A 17030-nucleotide genomic window follows, 5' to 3' on the forward strand; every position below is an offset into this window, starting at 1 on the left:
AATTTATTGGCTTGTGAAGAAGGGGGATGGCTCAGGTATGAGTGACAGTGAGGATGGCAGGAATTGCGTGAGTAACTTGAGCTGGCTGGACAGGAGCAAGAATGGTGCTCTGCCGGGGTGGGGGGGGGGTAGGGGGTGGGGTTTAAGCTCAGTGGCCATAAGCGTCTGCCTGGCAAGCACAAGGTCAGGAGTTCAATCTCCAGTACCTCCCCCCAAAAAAGAAAGAAAGCAAGCAAGAATGGCATCTCTGTAAATTGCAGAGATAAAGATACGCAGAAGGATCAATTTACATAAGCCAATTAAGGTAGCAATGGAATTCTTTTGGGAGGCTGTCTTTGGTTTTTGATATGCAAACTCTTGTGCCCTGGGAAGTCATAGCCTCTTATCTTGAGGCTGTACCCAGTTGACATTCCTGGAGCTATTTGTTCTAACATCTCGAGTACATATTCTGTGTGGAGAACACCATTCGAGGAAACAGGACTGTCTGTTGGCTTTAGAAATTACATATCAGCATCTGGCTAGCCTTATTTGCAATGCTTACAGCCAATTGAAAAGAGAAGGAAATAGCCGTAGCCAGCTCTCCACACATCAGTATAAGGAAATAAGTCTCCAAATAATCAAAATCACAGTAATTGTTTTGCATTCAAAGGGAGTCACTGGAGTTGTCTCCCACATGCTGGGGATTGAGCCCAGGGCCTCATTCATACTAGATAGGGGCTCTACTACTGGATTATCCAGCATTATAACACGCGTTTTAACAGTAGGAACACAAGAAAAATAGTAGGAATAGGACAATTTACAGTTAGAAGGAATTAGATTTTGTTCAAATCTTACGTTAGTTTACACAAAGCTTTAATTCAAGCATTCACAAATTCAAGAACTAGAAGATACAAAAATGATTATCAAGTAGTAAGATATTTTGTTATGATCTTCAATGAAACTTCTTCTATTTAGTTAAAATCTATCATATGGTCATTGTAGTTATTTCCTTCATCATCTGTAGCAGAGTTTATGATCATCACTGTATTGCTGTGCAAGAGAAAATTTTCCAAAGACCCAAGACAGTATACAAATTTTATTTTTCTCTGTATTTCATGTGTAAAGTAAAAACTTTATATCAGACCCTGGAAGGAGTCTATATGATACCATTTTTCAGTTATTCTGTATGGAAGATAACAAGACACTAGTCAAGTAATTTAAATATTTTTATTTTTATTTTTTTAAGTAGAAAGAAACAACTGATAACTGAAGCCAGAGGGGGACATTTAGTGGCTGGAAGACAAGTGTCCAGGAGGGGCTGCACTGCATCACACAGCCTTTGTACCTTTTGAATTTTGTGCCATGTGCATATATTACTGGTTCAAAAATAGTTAAGCCTTTTAAAGTAGTTGAAAAGGAATTTCAAATAACACTATCCTTTTCACAGAAAGCTGCTCTTTTATAAAATCTCAGTGACTGAACTAGAAAGAAAGCCAACTAAATTCCCTGGAAAGACTCACTTAAGTCTGATAATATGTATGCATTGAACCAGTTAAATGAGCCACATTAAAATAGATTTACTTAATAACAACTCTCAATCTCTGCCCAATGGGCATTCAGATGAAAACTAACCTGTTTGTACAAAGACACCTGATCCATTACAAAAACTTTATTAATAAGAACACCAAATTTTAAACATGGACAATTTTAAAATAGGGTGAACAGGATTGTGAATTCAACTTAGCTGTTACAATATCAAAATGGATTTCTTTAAAATATTTTGGTCAACTCCATTGACTGTATCTCTGATTTTTGTTGACAAAATGTAGCATATGAATAATAAATAATCTACATGAATGTTAACTGCTTATTGATAGCAAAAAACTGGAGTTTTCTAAACAGGATTGTACATAAGAGAGATTAAGAATATCAAGCATCTTGGAGGACTTCTTAGATCATTTATTTTTATGACACAAATTGAGAGTCCTCCAGTTTGTAAAATTGCATGCTACTATTTTATTTGGAAAATGTTTTAAGTGTTAATATGCAAGGCAACATCATTGCAATTCTCATTACCCCACAGCTGCTGTGAAGCCCAGTGCTATGATTAAGACTGTACTGGGGGTTTAGGAAATGTCCAGAAAAATGAAAATGCAGCTGGAGTGCAGCTAAGTGGTAGAGGGGTGCTAACATCATGTAAGGCCCTGGGTTCAACCCTTCACAGGGGACAGAAAAAGGGAGGGAGGGAGAAGGTAAAATCCTTGCCTTGAAGATAGAACAAATACCCAGGTAGACACTAACTACTTGAGAAAATCCATAACCAACTTGCAAAAGTGTCATGCCCAGTAGAAGCCATGGGTTATCAATAGATACTCATAATTTTTTTTGGTTTGTTCAGATCATCAGGATAAAATGATTTATTTCTTTTTTTTTTATTTTTATTTTTATTTTTTTTATTTTTATTTTATTTTTTATTTTTTATTTTTTAAATGATTTATTTCTTGCAGTAGTCATATAAAATGACTTGCTTTTAATCTCTCTATGACATTTGCGTTTAAGCAGATAGAGCGGGGGACTTCCGGGAGAACATGGCGGACAGATAGCAGCAGCTATGGAGGCTCTCTGAAAGAACCAGCTTGGGATTCAGGAATGGTGTGGAGTAAGGAGTCGTGAGCAGGTGGAGATATGCCCTGCTGACCCAAGAACGAACTGGGCTGAGAGAAACCAACTTGGAGTGCAATCCTGGTGCTATAACAGGAACAGAAAAGCCTCAGTGTGGAAGCTGGAGCCCTCGGCATTGGAAGCCGCGCGGTGGCTGCGTCTACATCTGCTCGGCAGGGAGAGAGATGCACGAAAGTTCTGAGAATGGGAATCAACGAACGAAGTTGAAAACAGGACGGGCGGGGAGCTGTACATTGACTTGCGGTGAGGTGAGTGAGAGAAACTGACACTCTTCCCACGGTTTGGGAGACTCCACAGAGGACATTCTGGGACTGGGCAGACTTGCGGGAGCAGGGCGCTATGGCGACTTCAGCCACATATCCCCCTCTCAAGCGGGATTGGTGAGAAGTGCCTAGCCTACGGGACGCTGCTGGCTGAGACCCACTAGGCTAGCACAACCCAGATCCCAGAGCCTGAGGGTGATCTGGAGGGGTGGGCCCCGCGTAGGCTGCCTGATCTGCAACTTCCTGGTGTGCTGCGGTGGGTGGGAACACCTAGCCGGCGCAATTCAATCAGACTGTGGCTGAAAGGAAAGGAAGCTGGGCCTCCTATATACGCTTGCATATATAAGGAACAAAGAATATGGGAAGAGGGAGCAACAAGAAAGGCCCTTCGGCCCCCAATCCTGAAAACAGGCATTAGCGGACACCACACCAGTAGACATAAAGTGCCATCTAGAGAGCCTCATAGATCAGTTCAGGAATGAAGTTATTAATGACCTGAAGCTAGAAATAAGCAAAATAGTTAGAGAAATGCTAAGCACCACCCAAGAAAAAACAGATGGTGGAATGGAAGATCAGAAAAAGAGGGGAGAATTGTTTGATGGAGAAAATAGAGAAAGCATAGAATACGTGAAGCAGGTTCAAAGAGACTACCAGGAAACTAAAAACTCTATCGAAAACTGGCATAACAGCTTGAAAGAAACTAAGGACAGACTATCTGAACTGGAGGGCAGATTTGTAATATGGGAGAATGAAATGAAAAACTTCTTGAAAGTAACAAAGAAACAAACAGCAATAATACAAAGACTAGAAGATGATAAGAGGATCCATAACTTAAGAGTTAAGAACATAAAAGAAGAAGTAGGGACACAAACAAATGAACTACAAAAGCTACTCACAGAAATAATCCAGGAGAATTTTCCTAATTTAGCAAAAGGTAAAGATACTCAGTTGTATGAAGCATACTGGACCCCAGCCACCTACAACCCAAACAGAGCAATACCCAGGCATATAATAATTAAAATTCCAGAAATTCAATACAAGAACAGAATATTAAAAGCTGTCAGAGACAAGAAACAGACCACTTACAAGGGAATACCCATCAGAATTACAGCAGATTTCTCTGCACAAACCATCAAATCACGAAGAGCATGGGGGGAAATAATTCAAGCTTTGAAAGATAATAATCTCCAGCCAAGATTGATATATCCTGCACAACTATCCCTGGAAATTGATGGAAAAACAAGGTGCTTCCAGGATAAAGAGGAACTAGGGGAATATGCAACTGCCCATTCAACTCTACAGAGAATACTACAGGATATTCTAAAAAAGAAAAATACAAAGAATCCAGAAATAGTGGCAGAGAGGCCACAATGAATGGAGCAGAGAACAAAATGAAGAAGACAAACTGACAACTAATGATAGAAAAAGAGCTCAACAGAAATGATGCAGAGAAGGTTGGATGATAGGAACAGCTATTTTGGAGAAAATGACGTCTTAATAGGTAATGCTGATTTAGTATCATCTTGTTTTGAAGTCTCATCAAGCTTTTGTTCTTCTGTCTCCATTGGTCTAAACAGGTTATATCTTACTGGATTTTATTATGTATGACAGTATAAGCAAAAACTTTTAAAGACAAGGAGATTATACAGAAACCATTGTTCATTTTCTGTTGATTCTAAATACCCTATTATGCTGTCATTCTCTTAAATGGTTTTACATTGTTTTGATATATTTGATGCTACAGTATACGAAGTTATACTCAAAGATTTCAAGGAAAGAGACAATATGGTAACTACTTTTATGTCAGGATTATCTTGTGGTGAAACACTATTCTGCTTAAATGGTTATGTTTTGATCTGCGCTGTTTTGCTGTTATGCCCTCTTTTATCTCAATCTCCACTCCATTATTTACTTTTTTATTTTTATCCTTTTAATTAAGGGAAAAATAAATAAAAAATAGCAGGATATATTATAGTAACCCACTTTGACTTTCCAATATCTTGATTTGAAGCCCTGTATTGCTCTCACCATCTTGTTTTTGACTGATGTCCCCCTGTTCTGTTTTGCTTGATAGTACCAGGTTCGAAAGTTTAAGCAACAGCTGTGAAAATAGTGAGATTCATTATAACGCCCATTCTCGTTGACTATTATCTACTTTTGAAGACCTATAATGTCTCCAATGTTTTGGTTTTGTCGGTTATGTTCTTTACTGTTTTGTTCAATTTTATTTTAACTGATGATATGGGCAATTCTATTAGAGATAGCGGGAGGCATTATGGTAACCATTGTTGATCACCTTGTATTATGCTTTTACATTATCTATTATGTCCACCCTTTTGATTTGATTGACTCTGTTCTGTTATGTCACATTTGGTTCTACTCCCTTCCAAAAAAGTAATAAGAACTGTGGGAGCAACAAAACCCAAAATGGGTAATTGTCATTGTGCAAAAGAGAGGAAAAGAAAATGCTCTAAACGATATAACTGCATGTATATATAAGTGTATAAGATAGATAATGATATCACTGAGTTTTGTTGGATCATTGAACAGAACTGTTTGCAGTCTCACTGTTGGAATGTCCACCTTACAAGCTTTAATTTTGTGACTTGAACAATTATTTCTAAGATTACAATATGTTATCCATTAACTAGTGATTTCCTACTGTTTATTTTTTTCTGTAAATCTGTATAACTTGTACCCTTTCTCTGCTTTTTCTTTCTCCTTAAATAAAATTAAAAAAAAAAAAAAAAGCAGAGAGAGCGGGAGCTAGAGCTCCCCTGATGTAACTGAGACAGGGCCGGGTCTGGGGCAGCAGCCGGGGCTCAGCAAAGAGCGAGGCCTCTGCCTCCTCCTCCCTGCCAGACCTCAGCTGCCTGGGCTCCTCCACTCCGCCCTGCAGCTGCGCACCAGGGTCTGTTTGGCCACTGTGGAGCAGGCTGGAGCGCCGCAGGAGCAGGACAGGCAAGCCCAATCCCTCTTAAGACTCTGCAGGCTTTCTTGAAGTTCCGGGTTCTGGGGCAGTACTGAGGCCACCGGGAAGAGCCTTGGGCCAACTCGGAGTGTAGATCCAGCTGCGTGCTCACCCTGGTTCATGGCTAATATTCTGTCAAAACGTAACTGGGGACCACGCAGGAAAAGTCTCCACTGAAAGACCTGGAAGGTGTTCCAGGAGTTCCGCAGTGACCCTCAGAGACCTGTGTCTTCCCCAAACCCTTTGCATTTTCTTTCTTCTTTTCCAGGACACAAAACAAAACAAAACACCTCAGGCCGAGTGTGGCAGTGCAAGCACTCCCGGAGGCTGAGGCAGGAGTATCATAGTTCCAGCCCGCCTGGTTGACTTAGTGATTTATTGAGACCCTGTCCCAAAAGAATTTTATGAAAGGCCAGGAAATGTAGCTCAGTGCAAAGGCTTTGGATTCAAGCCTTAGTATCGTAGTAAATAAATACACAAATAGTGCTGTTGCTCAGGCAGACACTATAGTGCCTAATATGCAATTTCAACTCAATTGCTGTCTCTTCTTAACACTCAGCGAGGAAGTTCTGTTTTCATTTTATAAATGAAAAACCTAAGACTGGGAGAGGTTAGGTGATGTGCCCCTACTCGTGCAGATGTGACAGATAAGCGTGATTTGAACTCAGGACGCAGTGGCAGGAATACCGGTGATCTCTGCCCTCTCTGCACAGCTCTATAATTCTATGTGGAGGTACAGTGTGCTTCGGAAGGCAGGAAATCCCTGCCAACCCAGGATTACATTTTGAAGATTGGCTGAGAAAACTTATATAAGCCACAGTACACTGCTGGACCTACAGGAGGAGCTCGGTCAGTGTGTGTTTCAGGTCATTATCTGAGGTCCCAAAACATGTGCTGTGGGGCAAAACAGACACCCGATGATTTTCTGTAGGCCTTCCAATGGGCTCTGGAATAATAGGGACAACTATTATTTATTTTAAAATAGCAACACTCACATGGCTCCATAGTAAGTCTGTTGGCCAAGTTAAAAATAAATGCTAAACATAGCAAGAGCAGAAATTCAATCTGAGATATCAAGTGATGGAAAGTAGTGACAGTGGTTGGAACAGAAAAAGAAGAGCGCGCATCAACTGATTATGCATTTGGATAAAATTATCCTTCTCCATTTGGTCTCACGCGCTCCCATCTCAGCAATGGAAAGCACACATATAAATGCATATAGATGCAAATAAATAAACCCAGAGATCTATTTCTGTCTATAATGCTATTCAAAATCTACTGATTTTGAGGCTTTGGTGCTTATAAGCACATAGTACACATATTACAACAATATAAAATTCCTTAAAATTTTTAAGTGGAGAGGGAAGAAGGAGGAGAGGGAAAGGAGATGCATAAGATGTTTTATGTACATGTGCTAGTCCTCAGGAGGAATGCAATCATTATGTGCTATAAACACGGACTAACAAGAAGTAAAAATTGAAAAAACAAAATAAAATCTGTATGAACAAAAATTAGAAAAAAATTTTAAGTGGGAACTGGGTGTGATGGTGAAAGCTTGAAATCCCAGCTACTTGGTAGGCTGAAGCAGAAGAACTACAAATTCAAGGCAGTCTGTGGGAATTTAGTAATATTATTCTCAAAGTTAAATGTTATTTTAACAAAAGATTGGGGTTATCATTCAGCACTAGAGCACTACTGAGTTCAGTCCCAGTATCATAACACAAAAACAAAACTCAAGATCTCTGGTGCAGGAGACAGGATTGTTAATATTTAAAATACTTGCGGTGGAGACAGCTAGACTGGTAGGCTGCTGAAGGCGAAATGGGACAGAAGCTACGGTTCTTCCCCGCTATTCCCTCTATGCCCAGTAACTCTACAGTGACCAGGTCAGAAAGTTGAGTTGTCACTGTCATTTGAAACCTCGGCAGCTGGTGAGCCAGATAAGAACTCCAATCCCTGAGCCAAGGACTCATTCCCCAAACAACAAGCGGCCCTCAGGAAAAGCAGAGAGGCTCAGGCTTCCCTTCAGTCCCTGCCTTTTGAAATGCAGTTTGGAGCGCATCATTGTTGTTTAGTTGCTAGGGTGCTTCAACAGCGGGTATGATTATTTAGGGAGAAAGTTGTGAAATACATAGCCTTAATCGCTTGATTTTTTTTTTTTAAATTTTTACTAGTACATAGTGTTTATGTTCCTTGCGGGGAGTCGGTGTATGTATATAATACATTTAAAGTCATTTTTTCATCCTTTTCTCCTTTAATCACTTAATCTTATTTCACGACCACCCAGGTGAGAATAGTAGATGTGTGTGTATTGTAACTTGCAAGCTTGGTGCAGTACATTAAAAACTTTCATCAAAACACATAGAGAAAGGCAGGCACATTTGAGGAATGAATCTGTTGGGTATCATAGAAGTAACTATAAAAAACCACAGTGCTCATATGCTCCACTTAGAAAAACACAGATAAGAGAGACCCATAAGGAAAAAAAAATTACAAAAGGACTTAGTACAAAATTGATTTATAAACTGAAGAGTAATACTTTTTACTGAAATTTGTACTTGTACAACACTATGAAAATGAAGAGAACCAGGGCTATAAACATGAGTGGAAGAGAGAGGTGAGTAGTGTAACCGTGCATGCTTTGGGACCTTCGATAAGGAGCCTCACTTTTCTTAAAGTGCCAGGCAGAAATAATCAAGTATACTCTCCACGCTGTGGCTGTGTAAGGCCCTGCATGTTATGTTGACTATGGGCCTAGCACATAGGATTCTAAACAGTGGTTATTATCTTTTAAAAGTAATGAAGGTAATAGATATTACTGAATACTTAGTGGACTACAATTAATTGAGGACTGATTTTCCCATGAGCTAAGAAAAATTTTTTTTAAATTTTCTGATAAAGAAACAACAAAGTTTCATCAAAGACTATCCAAACTTAGACGGAGGTTAGTGAGTGACTCTTTGAACACAGACTCATTGCCTGGAAAAGCAGGTATTTTCCCTGGCAGGTCATTACCACACAGGGACAGCTGTTCGCAGGAGAGTCCTCCGTCCACTCTTTGAATAGCATGAGATTTCTCTTACATGAGAAGCCCAAAGTATGCGTAATGTAAAGGGTAGAATAAAAGACAGATAACAGGAAGATCTTTTGCAAATGGGAAGGGGATCAAGAGATGGAGGGAGCAGCAAGAAGGAAAGGACAAGGAAAAGTAAAAAGGAATTAAGAGGTACTATGTACACGTGCCGACTCCCACAATGTGGAATCATTGTGGGCTGCAGACATGCAGCAATAAAAATTTTTAGAAAAAAAATTAAAAAGCACAAAAGGCCCACCAAATATGGAACAAACAAACAAAAAAGCTGAAGAAATAGAACATTATATTGGAACGCATGTCAGGAACTGAGATGTTGGCTCCAAGTTGTTTGGCACTTCACTTTTAGGGATAAAATACAGAACAATGGACTGATGAAAGTCTTTCAAGTGACTGATACTTTAAGATGGTCTTTAGCAGACTGCGTGTGGCTCATTCAAATATTTGATTCAGTGAATATTTGTTTCAGGCATTCGACAAAGATATTGGTTACTGAGGTGACTAAGACATATCATTGTTCATGCCCTTACACATCCCAGTGTGGCTTAGCAGAGACAGCCCTTGCTTTAGCTACTGGGATGCGGGAAGGAAACTTCATGTAAAAGTGAAGATCAGGCTTCTCTCCGTGCACCAGGCTGGAGGTGGCTGAGCCTGTGGACAGAGTTTGCCCAGAGACTGGGTCCTGGCAGTATTTTACTTAGGGATGAGCCACGATTGAAATCCTAGGCTAAGTTCATGGTCAACATATCAAGTTACTATACCTTCTAGCAGGAGGAGATTGTTATGGCCTAAAAAGCATTAACACTGGTTCAATGAACCCCTCTCGTTAGTCACAAATTTGGCCCTGTAGACTTTTTCTAGTTGCCAGAAATATTGAATGCATCTTGGAATCAGGTTTAATTGCTCTTGCTCTGAATTTCCTGACTTCTGGGCATTTCTCTGACATATTCTTTTTTTTCTTTCTTTCTTTTTTTTTTTTTTTTTTGTGGTACCGGAGATCAGACTTACAACCTCATATTTGCTAGGCCCCTGAGCTAAATCTCCAGGCCCTATTTTTCTTATGTCTTTCGTCTGTAAATGTGAATGTACTTGCTTATGAATTGAACCAAGTTATTTAGAGAATATAGATTTAAAAGAATTCCCAAGCTGGACTTGGTGGCATTCGCCTGTAATTCCAGCACTCAGGAAGCTGAGGCAGGAGGATCCCCGCAAGTTGGAGGCCAGCCTAGGCTACACACTGAGTTAAAAGCCAATCTGAACTGCGTAGCAAGACTCTGTCTTAAAAGTCAAACAAATAAATACAGAACTATGTAAAGTTGTGAGCCATCCAAAATAGTCTTCCACTCACTTTGGGAAACAAAGGAGTAATCAGTGAATAAAATCTTGAACTGAGAAGCATTGTTTCAGATTTTGCACTCCAACCCAGAGTTTCAGTTAAGAGATTCAGTTAAAGTCAAGAGTCAAGGGCAGCATTAGGGATACAAGCTTAGTATACAGTTCAGTGGTTCTTTAACATATCTGCTCATACACAGTGACCCCAACAAACTGAACAGCTATTTAACACCGGAATTTCTATGAAATAAAACAACGTTAGTGTGGCTATCAGTGACACCAATGTGACGCTGGCAGCAACTAACAGATTGGACTGCTTAAGATCAGTACAGTATTTATTTACTTATTTGCCAAAGTAAAGCCTGTCTCCAATTACTTAAATATTATAAGATAAAAAGAATGGGGTTACACTAATGCATGATGTCAGTAATAGGGAAAGTTGGGAGGATTAAAAGGAGATATATGAAGATAGTACTTTTTACTTACTTTTTTCATAAACATAAAACTGTTCTAAATAAAACACAGTAATTTTATTTTTAAAAGCACATAGAGTTGTATTGCAGGGGCAGATCTTGCTATGTAGTTCAGGATAGACTTGAACTGACCATGTAGCCTAGGCTGGCCTCAAACTCATGGCAATCCTCTTGCCTCAGTCTCCTGAGTGCTGGAATCACAGGGCTGCCCTACCACACCCCATTAGAAGAATGATATTGAGGCATAGTCCATTTAAATATGGGCATATATCTTGCTAAAAACTTTCTTTTCTTTTTTCTTTTTTTTGTCTTTTTCCTTTTTTATCGGTACCAGGGATCGAACTCACGACTGCCTGCTTGTAAGGCAGGCGCTTATGCCGCTGAGCTAAATCCCCAGCCCCGCTGAGAACTTTCTTATCTATGTTTTGCAGTAGTGTTTTGAGGGCCACTAGTCATTAAGGATCAAGAGAGTTCAAGGTTGGATAGTTTAGCTCTGCATGGCTTATACAAGACATGTGTGCAACAGGCTTAGATGGTACATAGGTATGTACACCCTGAATTGGAATTGGAATCTGACTATAACGTTATGAAAACAGTGATTGCTATGGTTTAAGTACCCCCTCCAGCTGGGCATGGTGGTACATGCTTATCATTCTAACATTCAAGAGGTTAAGGCAGGAGGATCACTGCAAGTTTGAGGTGAGCCTAGGTTACATAGTGAGTTCAAGGCCAGCCTTAAGTACATAGCAAGACCTTGTCTCTGAAAGCAAACAAACAAAAACCTCCCCAAAACTCATGTTTAAATTGAGAGGGTTTTGTAATAGTGTTAGGGGAGGGGTCTATGCTGGTGACATGGTTCAGGGCAGAGTGCTTGTCTAGCATGTGCAGAGGCCTGGGCTCAGTCTCCAGCACATGTAAATAAATACACACATAAGCATAGAACTAAGAGGTAGCTACTATTATGAGCCAATAAGGTCACCAGGGCTCTGTCCTCGTGCCTGAATTTATGTTGTTGTCACAGATGACAGAAGAATGAAGTTTGGCCTAATTTTCTCTCCCTGTATCTTGCAAGGCTTGGTTGCCCCTCTACCATTTGTGATGCAACACAGAGGCCCCTACTAGTCAGCATCACCAAGCTCTCAGATATCCTCTCCTGCAAAGCTCTGTGACAGGTAAGCCTCTGTGCTTTATTAACTCGTCAGGCTCAGGTACTCAATGACAGCAATACAGAACAGACAGACCATGATCTCACTTGACATGTTTGATCTTCAGATCCTACCTAGCATGTGATACTTACAGAAGAGATCATAATTGTCATCCTAAGACCTGAAAGCATAGTATTACCAAGTAGTAAAGATATTATTACTATTTTTAAGTGGTGGATAACCCTCAATTGCTCCATTTAAAATAGCTAGTTGAGAGAATTTTGAATGTTGCTGGCACAAAGAAACAAGAAATATTGGAGGTAACAGGTATACTAATTTCCCTGATCTGATCATACACATTGTATAAGTGAACTGAAATATCACAGTGTACCATGCGTGTTTCTTGCTTTTTGCTTTTACTTTTGCTTTTTTGTTTTTTGTTTTGCTTTTTAAAGTATGTCTACATACTTTAGGTTGGCCTTGAACTCACTATGTAGCCCAGGCCGGATTCGAACTTGTAGTGATCCTTCTGTCTCAGCCTTCAAAGTGCTGGGACTACTAGATATGTGCCACCATGCCCAGATCACTTTCTCCTTTGCAAATTTGCTCTACTTGTAGTGTTTTGTACTTCATTATGTTTTCTTGATGATAATTACAACCTTTTTACTTCATTTCTCATCAGGCAATCTGATGGTGAATCTTCCCTCTGCTGTCTCTTGTTTGGAGTCTTCACTTCTCTTTCATTTCCAAAGGACAGCTCGGTTAGGTGTAGTACTCTCAGTTGGCATCCTTCTGCCACCCTGCTCCAAATGTCATCCCATTCTTTCCCAGCGTGTAAAGTTTCTGCAGAGAAGTCTGCAGTTGGTTTATAGGGGAGTCTCTGGTAAAGAACTTGACCCTTTTCTGTGGCTGTTTTTGGAATTCTTTTCTTGTACTTTCAACAATTTATAATATGCTTCTGAGAAGATATTTTCTGGGCAAACCTATTAAGAAATTTTGAGCTTCCCAGATCTGGGTACCTGTATATTTCCCAAAGTTGCAAAAGCTTTCATTAATTATTTCATTGAGTAAATTTTTCTGTGTCATTTCTCTTCTTTCCTCTGGAACACCCACAGTATAAGGTAATGCTTCATTTTTTGGTGTTCCCTAAATCTTGAAGGCTTTTATTTTCCTTCTTCCTTCCTTCCTACTGCCCTTTCTTTTTTCCTAATTGGGTTATTTCCAAAAGACCTGTCGTCAAGCTCAGAAATTATTTCATATGCCTAATCATTTCCATTGTTAAGACTCTATACTGTATTTTTAAATTTTATTTATTGAACTGTTTAGCTGTAAGATTTCTGTTTTTTAAAGTGATTTCTATCTTTGCTAAATTTCTCATTTATATCATGAATTGTCTTTCCAATTTTGTTAAACTGCATTCTCTTGTATTTCATTGTTTCCCTAAAATCATGCTTTTAAACTCTTTGTCAGTCAATTTATGAATTTCATTTTCTTTGAGGTCTACACTATAGTCCTTGTGTAGGTTACCTTGTTTTTTCTGCTTCTTGTGTGCCCATCTTGGTGATCCTACATCTGGTCCACCTGTTGCCTCTACCACTTTTATATGGCGGTTTCCACACAAAAGGCTTTCTGCGGTGATGCATCCTGGGGTACTGGCTAGATCGGCTGTGTTGGCTTTGGTTTCAGGCGGTATTTTAGTGTAGTGCCCTTGCAGCTGCTTTAGCTGTAATAAACATTGGTGATATCTGCAAGTCACCAGGTGGCTGTGGGGCCTGGCCCTCGCCACTGGCTCGGGTACAGTTAGTTACTCACTGTCAGTTTTGAGCTAGCGCCAGTGGCCCAGCAGGCCGAAGTGCTGCATGCTTGTTAACAGGGTGGGAGGGTTTTGAGGGGTAGATGGGGGCCACTGAGTCAGGGTTTAGAGCTGAATGGGGCTTTATGAGGACTATAGAGGCTGACTTGCTCAGGACACTTTGTCCAGCTGCTTCTCAACACTTGCAGTCTTCTCCATGTAGCAAATGCTTTAGGTCTCTGCAGTGGAAGTGGAAACTAACAGGGACTCCTGCCTGTCCCCTCCCTGCACTGTGAAATCCCTTTTGGTGGATTCTACATGCTCAGTTCCCTTCTCTATGAAGCCGTCATAGAGCACTGTGCTCTGCCATGACTCTATCTTTCTCCCTGAACACTGCCATTCTGCCCCAAATGCTCCAGTGAAATACTGGTTGTTTTTTTTGATTTGTTTCTTTGTTGAGCTGAGAAGTGGGCCGGCGCTCCTGGGTGGCCATCTTGGTCTGTAGCTGCTATTAGAAAGAAATGGAGGCCTAGAGGCCTCACATTCTTAAATGACACCAGAGCAAAAATAGAAATACCAGTCAGGGTTCTGGGGCTCTGACTCTCTCATCAGGTTGTTCACTTTTTAAAAAATAACCAACACAAAAAAAGACAAGGTTACAGTCTCTTAGAAACTCACATCTTGAAGAAAGGCCCTAAAAGGAAAATATTTATGAGCCTGAATTCTAAATAAGCCTGATTATTTAAAGTCACTTGGGAAAGGTTTTGTGTTTGTCGCCATTAACTTTTAAAGTATTTATTAAATTCTTGGTACCACCACTTTAAAAATTGTGTGATCAGGCCAGAGGTAACAAGTAGTAATACATTTAGTCATAAGTTGTCATTGGTACTAAACTTATAGTTAATGTTCTATTTAGTTAAAGGTCTAAGAATTCAAAGATTTTGAAACCCACTTAAGACATTAGAGTAAAATGGCTTAGTGAATAAACTTAGTCAGATTGCTCACATTTACAATCCCTTGCTCTTTACAAATGCAGTAACCCACCAGTTGTCTCCCAGGAAAGACCTCAGAAGTCTGATCTAGTGCAGTACTTCTGGATTGCCAGTTGACACCTTGTAGACACATTGTGGCGATTGTTCGGTGTGCTGTGGCCATGGTAAGAGTAGACATGGTATGCACCATTCACCATTTGGAGGAATAAGTAGCTTTGGTGGGCAGCCAGCTTTGTGGGTCATTGACTTAGTAAACTTTGGGACAAAAAAAAAAAAAAAAAAAAAAAAAAGGAAGGGGCTGGGGATTTAGCTCAGCGGCATAAGCGCCTGCCTTGCAAGCAGGCAGTCGTGAGTTCGATCCCTGGTACCGATAAAAAGGAAAAAGACAAAAAAACAAAAAAAACAAAAAAGGAAGAGTGATAAAAACCAAACCAAAACACAAAATCAGGCTTACAACTTACAACTTTAAAATCTCAGCAAATATAAAACAGCTGTCCTGTCTGTGTCATCCCAGGAACTTTACCAGATGGTCCTGCACCCAGAGGGTTCTCCATAATAATTTGTGAGTGTGGGGGCTGTGGGTCAAGATCAGTGACAGAGCATGTGCTTGGTGTGTGCAAGGCTGTCCCCAGTTGAATGCTGAGTGAATCTGCCTCCTCCAGAGTGGAGATGGAGGCTTAGGTACGTGAGCACTCCCAGGAGTTTGCAGCCGCCTTCCTTGTGATACCTGCTGGTGAAGGATCATGTAAGTATGTAAGAAGAAATAAGAGGGACTAGAGAATTAGGCAAATTCTTCATTGGTTAAACCAGTTTTCCCTCAACTTGACCTCCCTAACCGCCAGCTCCCAGCTTAACTCACTTCTTCCCCTTCAAGCCTTCCTAAAAATAACTTCCCTTTCTAACCTCTCCTGTCACCACTGTTCATTTCCAGCCTCACACCTTCCCTTCCCTTTCCTGAAAATAGAGCTGACCTGCAAAGAAAAAGGAAAGTGGGAATAAAAGAAGAACCCAGCAAAATCTTGAAGGTTGTTTTTTTTTCTTAACCATTGTATGTTTGTGTTGTGTGTCTTAGTTGTGTTCCCTGTTGAGGAAGAGGTTACAGATTCTTCAGCTTGTTATTGTAGAGAAGTTGTAGACAATCTTGAACTTTATCAAGGAGTTAGCTTCTACTGCATAACAATGTTAGCTGTGACTGATTGCTATTTGCAGATATTTATTAAGTGCAAGTCAGGCCTACAGAGTCAGAGTCATTTTATGAACAAATTTAAAGCCAAAAGAGGCTTTACAATACAAAATGGTATTAGGATTATTGATATTGATGCAAATTATTAATTATTGATATTGATGCAAAATATTGTACAAATTCACTTTTTAATAGCTTCCTGTTTATTTTATGCAACAATTAAAAATTAATATGTCTTTAGGTGGGGAGCATAGCTTAGTGGAAAAGCAGTTGTCTAGCATTCACAGAGCCCTGGGTTCAGTCCTCAGCAATACATACACACACGCACACACACACCCCAGTTATATATATGCATCTACCTGTAATTATAGACACGTGTCTTTATGATAGGGGCACACTCTGAAAAAGGTGATATTAGTTGATTCACAATTACGCAAACATCCCAGAGTGTACTTACCGCGCCTCACTGGCAGAGCTTGGTGACCACATAGTGTCACTGCCACCTCCCTGCCAGAGGCTGGTCTCTATGTAGCCCAGGCTGGTCTCAACTCATGGCAGTTCTGCCTCAGCCTCCCAAGTGCTGGGATTACAAGTGTGTGCCATCATGCCTGGTTCTTCTTCTTCTTATTTTAATTAAAACACTTTTTGCAGTGCTGAGGATGGAACCTAGGACCTAGGGCATGCTAAGCAAATGCTCTGCCACTGAGCCACATGGCCAGTTGTATTATTATTACTATTAATTTGAAGAGCCCCTGTCCCACAGGGAAGGGCACTGAGAGAAGTGCTTCTCGGTGGGAGGGAAGCTGGTTCTGGAGGACCCATACTGGACCCCACGGGGTTCTCCAATTCTGCCCCTATCCATGCTTCCCAACCAAGCAGAGAGCTGAGGAGATACGGGGGCTTCTTCTATGTCTCCTGTCCTCATTTTCAATGAAAAAATGATGGAGGCTCAGCAACGAATCCCTAGAGATGTGTCACTTTCGACAGGAACTGTAAGTACCATGTCAATGTGTGTTTCAAAGAGGAACAGAAAGAAACGTGCTTTCCAGAGAATGGGCAAGGGTGTGAGCTCGAGAGTCTAGGGTAAGATTTATTCCAGCAGCCTGGGTGCAGTGGAGACTCTAGTC

At 40.4% G+C, this 17030-nt stretch overlaps 1 long non-coding RNA gene across 1 annotated transcript; it reads left to right on the forward strand.

The window, feature by feature from the left end:
• The first annotated feature begins 8387 nt into the window (after positions 1-8387).
• Positions 8388-16790, forward strand: LOC134473201 (uncharacterized). The gene is made up of 3 exons (XR_010043326.1): positions 8388-8512; positions 11864-11963; positions 15652-16790. It is a non-coding gene; the product is annotated as an uncharacterized LOC134473201 (long non-coding RNA).
• The last annotated feature ends 240 nt before the right edge of the window (positions 16791-17030 follow it).

Source organism: Cavia porcellus, unplaced genomic scaffold, assembly GCF_034190915.1.
Source record: "Cavia porcellus strain 051 isolate PalLab524CR breed Dunkin Hartley unplaced genomic scaffold, mCavPor4.1 scaffold_26, whole genome shotgun sequence".
NCBI lineage: Eukaryota > Metazoa > Chordata > Mammalia > Rodentia > Caviidae > Cavia > Cavia porcellus.